General features: G+C 45.9%; 1 non-coding gene across 1 annotated transcript; it reads left to right on the top strand.

Annotated features, from left to right (window-relative positions):
- The first annotated feature begins 5,661 nt into the window (after positions 1–5,661).
- TRNAI-UAU lies at positions 5,662–5,754 on the top strand. The gene is given in 2 exon segments: positions 5,662–5,699; positions 5,719–5,754. It is a non-coding gene; the product is annotated as a tRNA-Ile (tRNA).
- The last annotated feature ends 9,715 nt before the right edge of the window (positions 5,755–15,469 follow it).

Genomic DNA, 15,469 nt, shown 5'->3' with positions numbered 1-15,469 from the left:
TGAATTAGGTCCCCCCAAAACTCATTGAAGCTTGAATTATATCCCCCAGGTATTATGTATTAGAAATTTAGCCTCCACTGTGACTGTTAAGAGGGTGGGAAATCCTATTATGGTAATTGAAAGGTGGAGCCTTAAAGAGGTGATTGGATGGTAGGAGCATGCAGTAATGAATGGATTAAAAATGGTGGTCAAGGGCATGGTTCTGAGGGCTTTAAGAGGAGAGTCTGTCTGTCTCTGCTCTCTCTGCTTCCACCATCTTGCAATGTGAGACCAGATGGACTTCGGACTTCCCAGTCTCAGAAACTGTAAGCAATAAATGTCGTTTTTCTTTATAAATCACCCAGTCTTAGGTATTCTGTTATAGCAACACAAAACGGACTAATACAGCCCGCTTAGGGGGAGAAGCAATATCACCTCTCCCAGGGTGACAGAGATGCAAAGGATTACTCAAAGCCCATTTCTCCAGAGCAGTGAGAAGTCCAGAAGGGGAGAGAGAAGAATTTCAAGGAATAACCTTTCAAGAGAGAAGAATTCCTAGGAATAACCCCAAATCAGGTTTTCTCCCAGTTTTTATTGTCCAGGCAAGAAAGTTATAGAAAAGGAACACAGGTGGTTATAAAAGGAACAATGAGATAATTGTCATGGCAACACTCAGTTCCCCAAGAAACTTAAAGAAACAGCCAGAGGCGAGATGTGGAACATCCCCCAGCCAACAGCCTTGAAGCTTTTAGCTCACATCCTTTCCCATCATTAGGTTTAGCTGCACCAAGGACGACTACCCTTAGAGCAAGCATTTTTGCTGTGTTACATTTTTTTTTATCTACAACAGAGACGTTAGTCCTGGGAAAGTTTTCTAGTTTTTCCCAAGCTTAGCATTTCTATGTGCAATTCTAAAAAGTTAGGCGATTCCTTAAACTAAAGGGCTTTGGCCTTGCTAAAACTACATTTGCTTTATTAAGGCTGGTATCCTCCACAAATCAAGAGTTGCATTCCATACTGTTTTCAGAGGGAATAGGGGACAGGCCAGACCTGCCACCAGGTAGGGTATTTCAGCAGCTGGTCTTCCAGGCTTGGGCACTTCCAGTTTCTCCTGGGTGATCTCAGCCGCCCCAGGTACTATCTCTCCTCCCTCTTGCCTATACTAAACAGCCCCATCACAGTTGCCTGGGCCATGATGGAGAGGGGCCTGAGGGTCAACATGCTGCCTTCTCCTCCTTCAGTACCCCAATTAATTACCCAAGCAGTGGTCCCTGGATTGTTGAAATATGGTATACATGATTTGTTCACAAGTATATGCATTTAAAACTTTGATAGATTCTGTAAGCTGTCTTAAAAACCAAACCAAACCAAACCAAATAACGTCCATTGCCCCATACTCTCATCAAGACTGGATGTTACCAATCTTTTAAATTTTTTCTCATCTGACTGGCTCTCACCGTTTCTTCAATCCAGAGTGAAAGGATCTGTGCTCCCTAATATTATTATCGTGCTCCGATCCATGTTAATCAATTCAAATGTGCATCACACTTCCCTGGAGCTTAGGCCACACATCTTCCTACTCCTACAGGAAAATAAATTCCCCATGAGCTGCTGGTGAGGATCATGGGCCATCAGGAAAGGAAGGAACCTTAGACACTGTAAAATGCAGAGGGTTCTGAAAGACCTTCAAGATGGTCCACAATATTAAAGGTAGCAGTGGCATCTTTTAAATTTCTATTTAGAAAGATAATAATTAAAATAATTCTTTAGGGCCCACCTTCCCCCACCCCCAATATAATGGAATCACTTTGGGAGCCTCTGAATGAGTGCTGACGGGTACATGCAGCAGTCTGCACACCAGATGTGTGTTGTTATGACTCAGCTGGTCAAGTGGTTCCTCATGTGGGTTTTGACTACTCGACAGCAAGATGTTTTTAGTCTTACATGGCTTAATATATACCCATGAGAAAATGCTGGCTAAAAATATAAAATACAAGACTTTGCTGAAATAAAGTAAATGAGGACCATAAAATGGTAATTCTACAAATTTGAATCAAGATGATCTTCATTCACTAGACTCACAAATTGCATTCAGTTAATCAAAATGTTCATGTGGTTCATCATGATGTCTCTTATACTGTATATCAGAAACCAAAGTCGTAAGTGGAAAATTTAGTGACCATTATATTCAGTTTGGCCTTTCGTTAATAGGAATAAAGACCAGCCATACCCATTTCATGTTATTTGCAGAATGGTACTTACATATAGCAGCCTGAACCCTTCTGTTTTCTCTCGTCATTTAGACACAAAAACATGAAAGTAATAAAAATAAACTAGTATTTTTTAAGTGCAAAAGGCATAAATTCCAAGCACACATTTAGGAAAGCAGTTTTTGTCTATTTTTGATGCTACAATGAGTCATTTAATTTCATACATTTTAATATACATTTGTCTCAATACCAAAGATGATATATGTTATTTTAAAAGTTATTTGTTAACAAAGTGTGCTTTCCCCTTACGTAATTAATTTAAAGTAAATCAAACATTTTGTATTACTTGCTAAGTGGGAAAGGTTGAGACTAGTCTTTTTATATTATAGGTATTACTGTTTTAAAATTATACACAGATCGGCCGGCCTGGTGGCGCACTGGATAGTGCGCCACTTGGGAGTGCGGCGGCGCTCCCGCCGAGGGTTCGGATCCCACATACAGACCGGTTCCCGCTCACTGGCTGAGCGAGGTGCGGGCGCAATGCCGAGGGTTGCGATCCCGTTGCTGGTCCCGGTCCAGTACGGGCGCGACACTGAGGGTTGCGATCCGTTGCCGGACACGAAAAAAGACACACACACACAAAAATTATACACGGATCTAAAATGCTTTATTTCATTTAAAAATCCCTTCTTCATTACACATCATACACAAATTATTAAATGATCAAAATAATTTCAAGGCATTGGCAAGAGTTAAATGGTGAAAGGGGTTCTCCAGTCAAGATAGACTGGAAAGCTCTTATCCAGTCTAAATTTCTCAGTTTATACATGAGGAAACTGAGGCCTACAGAAAGTAAGAGACTTATTTACGGTCTCTTAAGACCTTAAGTCTAAGACAGCTAAGACTCGTAAGTCATTGCTCTTTAGTCTGGGTGACGTTAAGTGAATTGCAGGTCTCAGGAGCCTTCTTTCTCCTGGCCCCACCCCCCTTACCAGGTTCAGCATTTCCCTCACTACGTTGCTCCTTTAGAGCCCCAATATCCTTGAGGGCTAAGCTATTTGAGTTCCCTTTATGAGATGCTGCCTTTCCCTTGTACACAGTCGAGGATCAGTCAATATCTGTTGAACTAATAAAGGAGTGGATCCATGAATGGCGGAAGCGGGAAGGGAAGCTGGACCACCAGGGGCCACCTCTACTGCTCATGGTTCCTCAGGTGGGTTCTGCCTGAGGGACTCAGGAGGAAGGAAGGACAGATTCTGCAAATGCTGCTGAATTAGTGTATAGGTCCACAAGTTACTTTCTTGTTCACCATGAAATTGACCCCTTTCAATTTAGGAAAAGAAAAAATATCCCCACCCTGCGGCAAATCATGCATTTACCTTTTCAGCCTATTCCAACTTTTGGGAGGAACTTATTTCAAAGGATCACCCTCTGCTGCCCTTGATTACCCTGGACTCGCCCACACATGCTCCAAGGAGCCCTATACCAGCACGTTGTAAATAGCCTTGCATCCCCCACCTGCCTGGAGCCTGATGGGATCTTGCAGGGTGTTGACCATTCCCTTTGTGAGCTCCTGCTCTCCATGTATGTTTCTCACAGTTTACAAAACCATTTGGAGACAGTCTCACCTGGCAGCTTTCTCTGGATGGACAATCCTTTTTTTTTTTTTTTCCTTCTTTTTGTCTTTTTTCGTGACCGGCAACGGATCACAACCCTCAGTGTCGCGCCCGTACCGGATCGGGACCGGCCACGGGATCGCAACCCTCGGTGTTGCTCCCGCGCCTCGCTCAGCCAGTGAGCGGCCGGTCTGTATGTGGGATTTGAACCCTCGGCGGGAGCGCCTGCCGCACTTCCCAAGCGGGGCACTGTAGCAGTGCGCCACAGGGCCGACCCTGGATGGACAATCCTAACTGCACGAGGCATTGTGCTTCCTAAAAACACCACCTTCAGGAGGTCCTGCCTTACACAAATCTGCTGCTACTTCCTCACTGTTCATTTGATCACACTAACCTCCTCGGTTTGCATTTGAAGGCCTTCTACAGTCTGGTACCACCCTACTGCTGGACATTTGTCACCCTAACATGACCTGTTACTGTGGCCAAGTCACCAACGAGGTCACTACACAAATGACCTTCATTCTGCCCCCATGGCTTGCTCATGCTGGTCCCCCATCTATCACTGTAATCATTGTTTTCTCTTCTGGCTCACCAAGCAAGGTGACCAACATGCCAACAGGCACTCAGGAGACAATCAAGATGAGTGAGGCAAGCCTGCAAGAAGAGACAGAGGGGATAGGTGGTGGGCACTTTGTGGGTGGCTACTGCTGCCCTCCCAGGAGGATGCAGGATGCTGGCAGGGTTATCAACTGGGTACAGTAGGCCCAGTGCCTAGGGCCCAGAAAAATGTTTGAATTTTAATTTCTTTTGAAATCAGAAGAAGTGAATACAGTAGTAATGAATATAAGAATAAACCCAGCCTGGATTATATTCATTTTTATACCAACATAGTAGTAAAGTATAACTTTAAAAAGTTTTTTGCTTTTTAAATGGAGGAAAGGAGCCCCTGAAGACAAAAAGTGTCTAAGACCCAAGACAGTCTTCAGGTCTGGGTACAGTGTTTAGATCTTCTGTATTTTAAAGAAGAAATGGATATCAGGATAATTGTATGAGATCTCTTGATTTTAAATATTGGGAATTAGTTTTAAAATTAAACATGTGGTGGCCCAACAAAACACGCAAGGCTTAGGCTGCAACCTCTCAAAAACCCGAGTTATCTTCGCGTCCTGGGAATGCCAGGGGCTTGTCATGACCTCGGGGACACTTCTGCCTGGAGTACCCCGAGCCCCCGCTCCGGATGGAGCAAGGAGTGGGAGAAAACCTTATGCGTATGACAAGCTCTGACGCCACAACCCCTGCATGCCTGGTCTTGGAAGGTAGGTCGCCGCCCCCGCCCCGAGCCCCAGGCGCGTCGCCTCGGCCGGGTCCGTGCGCCCCGCCGGCAGAGACCGCCTCCGCCAGGCTGGCTCAAAGGTCTTCCGGCTCCAGCAGACGGCCCGCGGCCCCACACCTCGGCGGGCGGCCGGGCGGGCCCACGGCCCCACGGCTGCGAGGTCCGCCGGCCGCTCCTGCGGGCTGGGCCCTGGCCCTGGCAGCCCGCTCCGGCGAGGCGAAGCCCTACAGAGGACGTGGCGGGGGTTCTCGGCCGCAGGGGCCGGGCCGCTCCTCCTATGGCGCTGCCTAGGGATGCGGGCTGCGCTGTTTGCAAGGCCCGGGCCCCTCCATCTGGGAGGCAGACCCTCGCAGTCTTTCTCTGGAGTCACGGGGCCGCAGCCGAGGGCTCTGCCCTTAGCCGCCAGGGTTCGGGCCTGAGCTTGTGCTCGCCAAGCCGCCAGGCGCTCACGCGCATGCTCCGTGGAGGCCCACAGCAGGCCTGCGTGCACCTGATAGAGCCATCGCGAGAACCGCCCTCTGGAGCTCCAGTGGCGCAATCGGTTAGCGCGCGGTACTTATACAGCAGTACATGCAGAGCAATGCCGAGGTTGTGAGTTCGAGCCTCACCTGGAGCATGACCCTTTTGATGTCCGCATTCCCCTTTTGTCATCTTCGCCGGGAGGAAGGAGTGTTTCTGTTTAGTTTCGGTTTCTGTCTCTAACCCCCGCTCGGCCGCCGGCAGGAAGCAGCTCGCGGTGTAAACCCATGCCCATTCTCCGAGCTGCTGGTTGCCACCGCGCACCCGGCAGGCGCTCGAGCCCGGACGTCCTCCTACAGCTCCCTCTTCGTCCTCTTCTCGGGCGGGTTCTTTAACGGCACGCAGTCGCGGGCCACAGTACCACGGATGAGGACCGGAGGTCCCAGGGCGCTGCACTGCAGTGGGGACCCTGGCTGGGCGAGGGGATCAAATATCCCGGGAGCTTCACGCTACAGGGAGAGCCCGAGCTCCCGGCGCCGCCCCTCGCGCCTCGCACCGGTGACCACTCCTGGGCGATCTGGGACAGCGGCGGCCTTCCCTTTTAGCCAGCGGTAACTAGGCATTACCCCCACCCTCCGGTCTGCGAGTCCTTCTCGCCCGCCCAGGCACCCAGCCCTCCCTGGGCAGACTTGCAGAGTTTAGGAAATGTGCCCGGGCCCTCTTCCCTCGCTCCCCCATTCTGCGCCCTTTCTCCTTGGTAATCCGAGTGGCACGCCACAAATCCCGGGCCAGATGTCGTCCCGGGGCAGGAAATTCTGTCAAGCGGTGGGTTGGGTGCGCCTTGCTCCACGTACCCAGGATGGTGCGCGAAGCGGGCAGCAAGTTTAGCAGGGGTGTGGGAAGCCTCCCGGACGTGCTGTCTCAAAAGGGTGGCTTTCAGCTCTTCTTATGGACGTGATAGTTGTTAAATTCTGGGATGGAAATAGTCGTACCCGTAGTGGTGAAAGCTGGACCTAGAAAGCTCAGAGAAAGTGGATGGAGGATGGAGACCTCGTCTGTGTCCTCGGGTACCAGCCCCAGCCTTCGTCTGAGCCTCAGCCTCACCCACCCCAGCCCCAGATTCAGAGGGGGGACCCCATGGCAGCTGAAAGGAGAGCAAGCCCGCCCCGTCGCCTACTCCTGGCGCCCAGTCCCTCACCAACCAGAGGGAGGTCGCCTCTGGCTCACAGACTCTTCCTCAGACGGGTGGTGGCGAGTCCCCTTTAGAAACCCAGCCCAGGCCTGGAAACAAATATTATCTCATCCTCTTTTTTTTTTTTAAGTTTGCTTACTTTCTTCTTAAAAAACCAAAAAACCCAAAACAGCTTTATTGAGGTACAATCTACATGCCATACGATTCACCCATTATACGTGTACAATTCACCCATTTTACGTGTACAATTCAGTGCCTTTTAGTATAGTCACAGTCACCACAACTGTCACCACAGTCAGTTTTTGAACATTTCTATCACCTCAAGAAGAAACCCCTTACCCTTTAGCAGTTACCTCCCCTCCCCATGCTCCCTCCCCCATCCCTAAGCCACCACTAATCTCCTTTTTGGCTTTATTGATGTTCCCATCTGGACTTTCAGATGAATGGACTCGTACAGCATGTGGTTTTTTGTGTCCTTTCCCACTTATAACGTTTTCAAGATTTATCCATATTGTACCATATATCAGTACTTCATTTCTTTTTATGACTGAGTAGTATACCATTATATAGATTCTTTCCATTTTTGAACAGTGGAGAAAAGGTTGGCATTTTCAAAGGAAAATTTGCTGAAAACTGCTTTTTGAGAGGGAATTCATTTAAAAATGTACAAAACTTAAAACTTAAAAACAGAGTAGCCTCTGTCCTTCAGAGGCTACTCACTGACAGCCAGGAGCTGGTTGGGTACTTCTGAGAGCTGAGCACAGAGCAGAACAAAATTCATGGACAGATTCATGAACAAAATGAATGAAAGATCATGTGCTCCCCTTCTGCTCTTTATTATTATTATTATTATTATTGAAACATAACTGATTGTACATATCCGTAGGGTGGAGCACTGAATATCAATACCTGTATGCAGTATGTGATGCTCAAATCAGGATAATTTGTATATTCAGTATTTTAAAATGTAATCATTTTTTCCTGGCCCTTTGCCAGTTTCTCACTAACCACCCTTCCCCCTCCCCTTTTCCCACCTCTGGTGGCCTCAGTTCTGTTCTCCATTTTTGAAAGTTCAAAAAATTATTGTAATTGTTTTAACTTTCTTTTTCTACTTATTTGTTTATTTTTTAGCTCCCACTTATGAGTGAGGACATGTGGTATTTCTCTTTCTGTGCTTGGCTTATTCACTTAACATAATTTTCTTTAAGTTCGTCCACATTGCTGCGAATGGCAGAATTTCATTTTTTCATAGCAGAGTAGTATTCCACTGTGTATATACCACATTTTCCTTATCCAGTCATCCAGTAATGGACATTTAGGTTAGTTCCAACCCTTGGCTATTGTAAATAGAGCTATGATGAACATGAGCATGCAGGTATCACTTTGATATGATGATTTCCATTAGTTTGGGTATATACACAGCAGTGGGATTGGTGGGTTGTCTGGCAGTTCTAGCTGTAGTTGTCTGAGGAACCTCCGTACTGTTTTCCATAATGGCTGCACTAATTTGCAGTCCCACCAACAGTGTAGGAGGGTTCCCCTCTCTCTGCATCCTCACCAGTATTTGTTATTCTCTTTGCCAGTCTAACTGGGTTGATGTGATATCTCAATGTGGTTTTGATTTGCATTTCCATGATGCTTAGTGATGTTGAGGATTTTTTCACATGGCTGTCGGCCATTTGTGTATCTTCCTTTTAGAAATGCCTATTCAATTCCATTGCCCATTTTTTAGTTGGGTTACTTTTTTTTTTACTCTTAAGTTATTTGAGTGCCTTGTATATCCTGGATAGTAATCCCTTGTGGGATGAATAGTTTGCAAATATTTTCTCCCACTCCACAGTTTGTCTTTTCACTCTGTTAATGTTTCTTTTGCTGTGCAGAAGCTTTTTAGTTTGATATAATCCCATTTGTTTATTTTTCCTTTTGTTGCCTGTGCTTTTGGGGTCTTAGTCATAGTCTTTGCCCAATTCTACTTCCTGAAGTGTTTTCCCCTATGTTTTCTTTTAGGAGTTTTATAGTTCCAGATCTTATATTTAAGTCTTTTGTATCAGTCCATTTCTGTTGCTTCAAACAAAATATCTGAAACTGGGTAATTTATAAGAAAACAAAATTTATTGCTTATGGTTTCAGAGACTGGAAAGTCCAAAGTCCAGGGAACACATCTGGTGAGGATCTTTGATAGTGGCCTTACAGCAATGCAGGGATCTCACATGGCAGAAAGTGGCAGAGCAGAGAGAAAGAGCTCCTTGTGCACTCTACTTTTAAAGCCCTCTGAACCATGCCCACAATCACCAGTATTAATCCATTCACTAGGTGTGGTCCTCAGGATCTAATCACCTCAACAGTTACAGTGGGGATTAGCTTCTAATACATAAACTTTGAGGGACACACTTCTATCAATCCACAGCATCTTTAATCCATTTTGAGTTGATTTTGGTATACGGTGAGAGGTATACATCTAGTTTCATTCTTCTACATATGGATGTCTGGTTTTCCCAATGCCATTTATTGAAGAAACAGTTTTTTCCCCAATGTATGTTCTTGTTGCCTTTGTCAAAGATCAGTTGGCTATAAGTTTGTGGGTTGATTTCTGCATTCTCTATTCTGTTCTATTGGTTCAAATGTCTGTTTTTATGCCAGTACCATTGTGTTTTGGTTACTCTAGCTTTGTAGTATAATTTGAAGTCAGGTAGTGTAATGCCTCTGGCTTTATTTTTTTTGCTCAGGATTGCTTTGGTTATTTGGGGTCTTTCATTTTTCCACATGAATTGTTTTTTCTATTTCTGTGAAGAATGTCATTGGTATTTCGATGGGGATTGCATTGAATCTATAGATCACTTTGGGTAGTATGGACATTTTCACAATAGTAATTCTTCTAATCCAAGAGCACAGAATGTCCTTCCATCTTTTTATATCCTCTTTAATTTCTTTCAGCAGTGATTTGTAGTTTTCACTGTAGAGATCTTTCACCTCCTTGGTTAAGTTCATTCCTAGGTATTTTATTTTTTTGGTAACTATTGAAAATGTGTTTGCTTTCTTGATTTCTTTTTTCTGCTACTTCATTATTGGAGTATAAAAACGCTACTGATTTTGCATGTTGATTTTATATTCTGCAACTTTACTGAAATTGTTTATCAGCTCTAAGAGTTTTTTGGTAGAGTCTTTAGGTTTTTCTATATATAGGGTCATGTCACTTGTGAACAGGGACAGTTTGACTTCATCTTTTTCAATTTGGATGCCTTTTATTTCTTTCTCTTGCCTAATTGCTCTGGCTAGTACTTCCAATACTATGTTAAATAGGAGTGGTGAGAGTGGACATTCCTCTCTTGTTCAGGATGATATTGGTGATGGGTTTGTTGTATATGGCTTTTATTGTGTTGAGATTAGGTATGGCTTTCCTTCTATACCTAATTTGCTGAGAGTCTTTATCATGAAGAGAAGTTGGCCATTATATGATGATAAAGGGATCTATACAGCAAGAAGACATAACAATCATAAGTGTATATGCACCCAACACTGGAGCACCCAGATATATAAAGCAAACAGTATTAGACCTAAGGAAAGAGATAGACCCCCAATACAATAATAGTTGGGGATCTGAACACCCCTCTCTTAGCATTGGACAGATCATGTAGGCAACAAATCAACAGAGAAATACAGGATTTAAACTACACTTTAGACCAATTGGACTTGGCAGATATCTACAGAACATTTCATCCAACAACTACAGAATATACATTCTTCTCATCAGCACATGGACAATTCTCCAGGATGTACAACAAGTTAGGTCACAAATCGAGTCTCAACAAATTTTTAAGAATTGAAAGCATTTCAAGTGTCTTTTCAGACCATGGCAGATTAAAACTAGAAATCAATAACAAGCAAAACTCTGGAAACTATACAAATACATAGAAATTCAAAAACATGTTCCTGAATGACCTATGGGTCCAAGAAGAAATTAAACAGGGAATCAAAAAATTTCTTGAAACTAATAAAGACACAACATACCCAAACCTGTGTGATATTGCAAAAGCAGTACTAAGAGGGAAATTTATTGCAATAGAAGCTAATATCAAAAGAATAGAAAGATTTAAAATAAACAACCTAATGCTACACCTCAAAGAAGTAGAAAAACACAAATGATCCAATTCCAAAATTAGTAGATGGAAAGAAATAATTAAGATCAAAGCAGAACTAAATGAAATAGAGTCCCAAAGAACAATACAAAAGATCAACGAAACAAAAAGTTGGTTTTTTTGAGAAGATAAAATAGGCAAATCATTAGCTAGGCCAACTAAAAAAAGACAGAAGACCCATATAACAAAAATCAGGAATGAAAAAGGAGACATTACAATCAATACCACAGAAACACAAAGAATCATTAGAGACTATTACAAACAACTATATGCCAACAAATTTGAAAACCTGGAAGAAATGGATAAATTTCTGGACACATACAATCTACCAAGACTGAACCAAGAAGACATAGAAAATCTGAGTAGACCGATAACAAGCAATGAGATTGAAGCTGTAATCAGCAGTCTCCCAACAAAGAAAAGCCCAGGACCAGATGGCTTCACTGCTGAATTCTACCGAATCTTTATTTATTTATTTATTTATTTATTTTAATTTTTATTTTTATTGAATCAAAATTGATTATACATATTTTTGGGTTTCAACATTGAGATATGTTGATCAAATCAATATTACTAGCATATATATTGTTACAAATTGTAATTATTCTTTATGCCCCTTGTCCAATCCCTCCTCATCTCCCTTTCTCTCCGCCCCCTCGAAGGCGGATGTACGGTACAGCAGTACTAGATTTAATAGGTTTTCAGTTGATTCCCTGGAAAATTCTACTTTGGACAGACCATGCTGAGAGGTGTGATCAGGTCCCCCAATACTATCATAGAGCAGATGTCTCTTCCGTCACTATGAAATGGGCTCTGTGGAGACAGACATCCTCCTCTCTTCTTTATCTCTGCTGGTGACTCTCCTTGTGTCAACTCACTCCAGTGGCTGGTGGACCATCTGTGTGGTGGTTGTGGCATCTAGCCGCCTTCACGGCAGCCATGGTTATCGTGGTGGCTGTGGTGGGCCACCCTCATGGAGGAGACGTTTTTGGCCTGCTCTGTGGTGCTGGCAGTGTGCCTGGTTGTGGAGAGTGTCTGATCCCCAGCTCCATACCCTGGGTCACTGAGTGGGTCCTAAGGCACTGGCACAGTGTGCCTGGTTGTGGGAGGGGGGATCTGGTCCCAGGTTCCATACCCCAGGTCCCTCGGTGGGCCCTGAGGTGCTGGCATGGTGTGCCTGGTTGTGGGAGTGGGGTCCAGTCCCATTCTTCATGCCTCAGGTCCCTAGGCGGTCCCCAAGGTGCTGGCATGGGGTGCCTGGTGGTATGAGGAGGATCTGGTCCTCTTCTCCATGCCCTGGGTCCCAGGGAAGGCCCCAAGGCACTGGCATGGGGTGCCTGGCTGTGGGAGGGGGATCCGGTCCTCAGCTCCATACCCTGGGTCCCTGGGTGGGCCCCAGGGCACTGGCACAGGGTGTCTGGTTGTGGGACGGGAGTCCAGTCTCCTTCTCCATGCCTTGGGCCCCTGGGCAGGGCCCTGATGCTCTGTCCCAGAGTGCCTGGTTGTGTGTGGGGGTCCAGTCCCCAGCTCCTTACCCCGGGTACCTAGGTGGGCCCCAAGATGCTGGTGCAGTGTGCCTGGTTGTGGGAGGGTTTCCAGTCCCCTTCTCCATCCCCTGGATCCCGAGGTGGGCCCAAAGGCACTGGCATGGGGTGCCTGGTTGTGGGAGGGGGGCTCTGGTCCCAGTCTCCATACCCTGGGTCCCCGGGTGGGACAGTGTACACCTGGTTGTGCAATGGGGGTCAGTCTCCTTCTCCATATCCCGGGTCCCCAGGCAGGCCTCAAGGTGCTGGCATGGTGAGCCTGGTTGTGGGAGTTGATTCCGGTCCCCTTCTCCATGCCCCAGGTCCCTGGGTGAGCCCTGAGGCACTGGCATGGTGTGCCTGGTTGTGGGAGTGGGGTCCAGTCCCATTCTTCATGCCTCAGGTCCCTAGGCGGTCCCCAAGGTGCTGGCATGGGGTGCCTGGTTGTGGAAGGGGTTCCAGTCCCCTTCTCCATGTCTCAGGTCTCCAGGTGGGTCCCAAGGCACTGGTGCTGTGTGCCTGGTTGTGGGAGGGGGGAGTCCAGTCCCCTTGTCCATGCCTAGGATCCTTGGGCAGACCCCAGGGTGCTGGCGTGGTGTGCCTGGTTGTGGGGGCGAGGTCTGGTCCCCTTCTCCATACCTTGGGTCCCCAGGTGGGGCCCTGAGACACTGTCACAGAATGCCTGTTTGGGGGAAGTGGGTCTGGTCCCTGGCTGCTAGCCCCGGGTCCCCAGGTGGGCCGCTAGGCCTTGGTGGTGTGCCTGTATGTGGGAGTGGGGTCCAGTCCTTGGCTCTAATCCTCAGGTTCCCAGGTGGGGTCCTGAGGTGCTGGGCAGTATGAGTGGTTGTGGGCAGGGATTCTGCCCCTGGCTCCATGCCTCATGTCCCCTGGTGAACCCCAAAGCATTCGTGGTGTGCCTGGGCCAGAACTAAGTTTTTGTCCTTTGCTTGCTTCTAAAATGGGGGAACTTCCTGTGGGAACCAGTACTTGAGCCCTGTGGTTGAGCTAAATTGCTCTGGTGGGCCCCAAGGCATTTGTGGTATGCCTGGGCTGGAACTAAGTTTTTGTCCTTTGCTTGCTTCTAACACAGGGGAACTTCCTGTAGGGACCAGTACTTGAGCTGTGTGGTTGAGGTAAATTGCTGCTTTGCTGCTGTTTCCCTCGGGAAGACTTTTTGTGCAGCTCAGGGTTTAATGGTTGACCTTATAGGTACTTCAGGCTCTCCAGATACTCGGTGCACCTGGGTTGTGTAGAAATTCTGATCTGGGCCTGAGTTTTTTCATCAAACTGCACCGCAAGCAATTCTGCATTCCCGACCAGTCTCCTTTGAGTGGTCCTGTGCTGACTGGGGGGACAGATTGGCTGTCCTTGCAGTGCCCCAGTGTTCTCCTGGTGGGCCTGTCTCCCCCACTGCCCGTGCTCCAATCACTTCCCATGAGACGGGCCCTGTGCTTGTCCCTTGCAATGACTCACTGGCCTCTGAATGGCTCCCCTTTTTCAGCTGTTCTGGCTCCTCACTCCTGCGTGGGTCCACAGGAACCCTATTAGTGGTCTTGCTGTCCCGGGGGCTGCCAAGGCCCTCTTCTCCCCTGCTGACTCCAAATAACTCCATCTGAAGGGCACAGCTGTGGCTTCTGCTGGCTCCTGCTCCATGTGCTCCAGCATTAAAGCGGCTGCGGCCCAAAATGCTGAGAGCAGTTTTTTCTTTCTCTCTTTGTGGTTTCTTCTGCCTTCAGGGGTTCCATAGGTCTCTCCTCCTCTTCACCTGAGCTCCAGTGGCCCCAGCTTGGCTGATGTTACATTTTTATAGTTGTAAATTTATTGATTTGTGGGAGAGAGTGACACTGGGGACCATCTATTCTACCATCTTGACTGGAAGTCTCTACCAAATCTTTAAAGAAGAATTAATACCAGTTCTCTTCAAACTATTCCAAAAAATCAAAACAGAGGCCACTCTCCCAAACTCACTCTATGAGGCCAGCATCACCCTGATACCAAAACCAGACAAAGATACAACAAAAAAGGAAAATTACAGACCAATATCTTTAATGAACATAGATGCAAAAATCCTCAACAAAATATTAAAGAGAATACAGCAACACATCAAAACAATTATGCACTACGATCAAGTGGGATTCATCCTGGGGATGCAAGGATGGCACAACATATGCAAGTCAATAAATGCGATACACCATATCAACAAACTCAAGGACAAAAACCATATGATTATCTCAATAGATGCAGAAAAAGCATTTGATAATGTTCAATTTTTTTTTTTTAGTTTTGTTTTATTTTGTCAATATACAATGTGGTTGATTATTGTGGCCCAATTACCTAAACCTCCCTCCGTCCTCCCTCTCCCCCTTCCCTCCCAACAACCTCATATCTGTTCACTTGTGTAACAACTTCAAGGAATTGTAATTGTTGTGTCTTCTTCCCTACCCCCCCCCAGTTGTTTGCATATTTATTTATTTGTTTTTAGCTCCCACAAATAAGTGAGAACATGTGATATTTCTCTTTCTGTGCCTGACTCGTTTCACTTAATATGATTCTCTCTAGGTCCATCCATGTTGTTGCAAATGGTAGTATTTCATTCTTTTTTACAGCAGAGTAGTATTCCATTGTGTAGATATACCACATTTTCCGTATCCACTCATCTGATGATGGACATTTGGGCTGGTTTCAACTCTTAGCTATTGTAAAGAGTGCTGCAATGAACAGATAGTGTTCAATTTTTTTTATCCCCGGAGGAATTCCTTCTACAAAACCCCAGTTTTCATTTGAAAACTTTTAGCATCAGAATTTCATTTCCTCTCAAGGCAACCCATTCCATTTTCTGACAACTCTCATGGTTAGAATATTCTTCTTAAGTATTGTTTTTGAACCTTCTGGATCATGCTGGAAGGGTAGTGGCTTTGGGAACTAATTTTTTCTGGTAAGATGGTGGGGTGGGAAGGAAGGAAGCTAAACTAATAGCTCTTTCTTTTTTTTTTTTTTTTTTTTTTTTTTTTTTTTTTTCCG

The sequence above is a fragment of the Galeopterus variegatus genome, unplaced genomic scaffold (assembly GCF_000696425.1).
Source record: "Galeopterus variegatus unplaced genomic scaffold, G_variegatus-3.0.2 Scaffold511, whole genome shotgun sequence".
Lineage (NCBI taxonomy): Eukaryota > Metazoa > Chordata > Mammalia > Dermoptera > Cynocephalidae > Galeopterus > Galeopterus variegatus.
The sequence above is the reverse complement of the archived record's forward strand: the minus strand, read 5'-3'. Positions and strand labels throughout refer to the sequence as shown.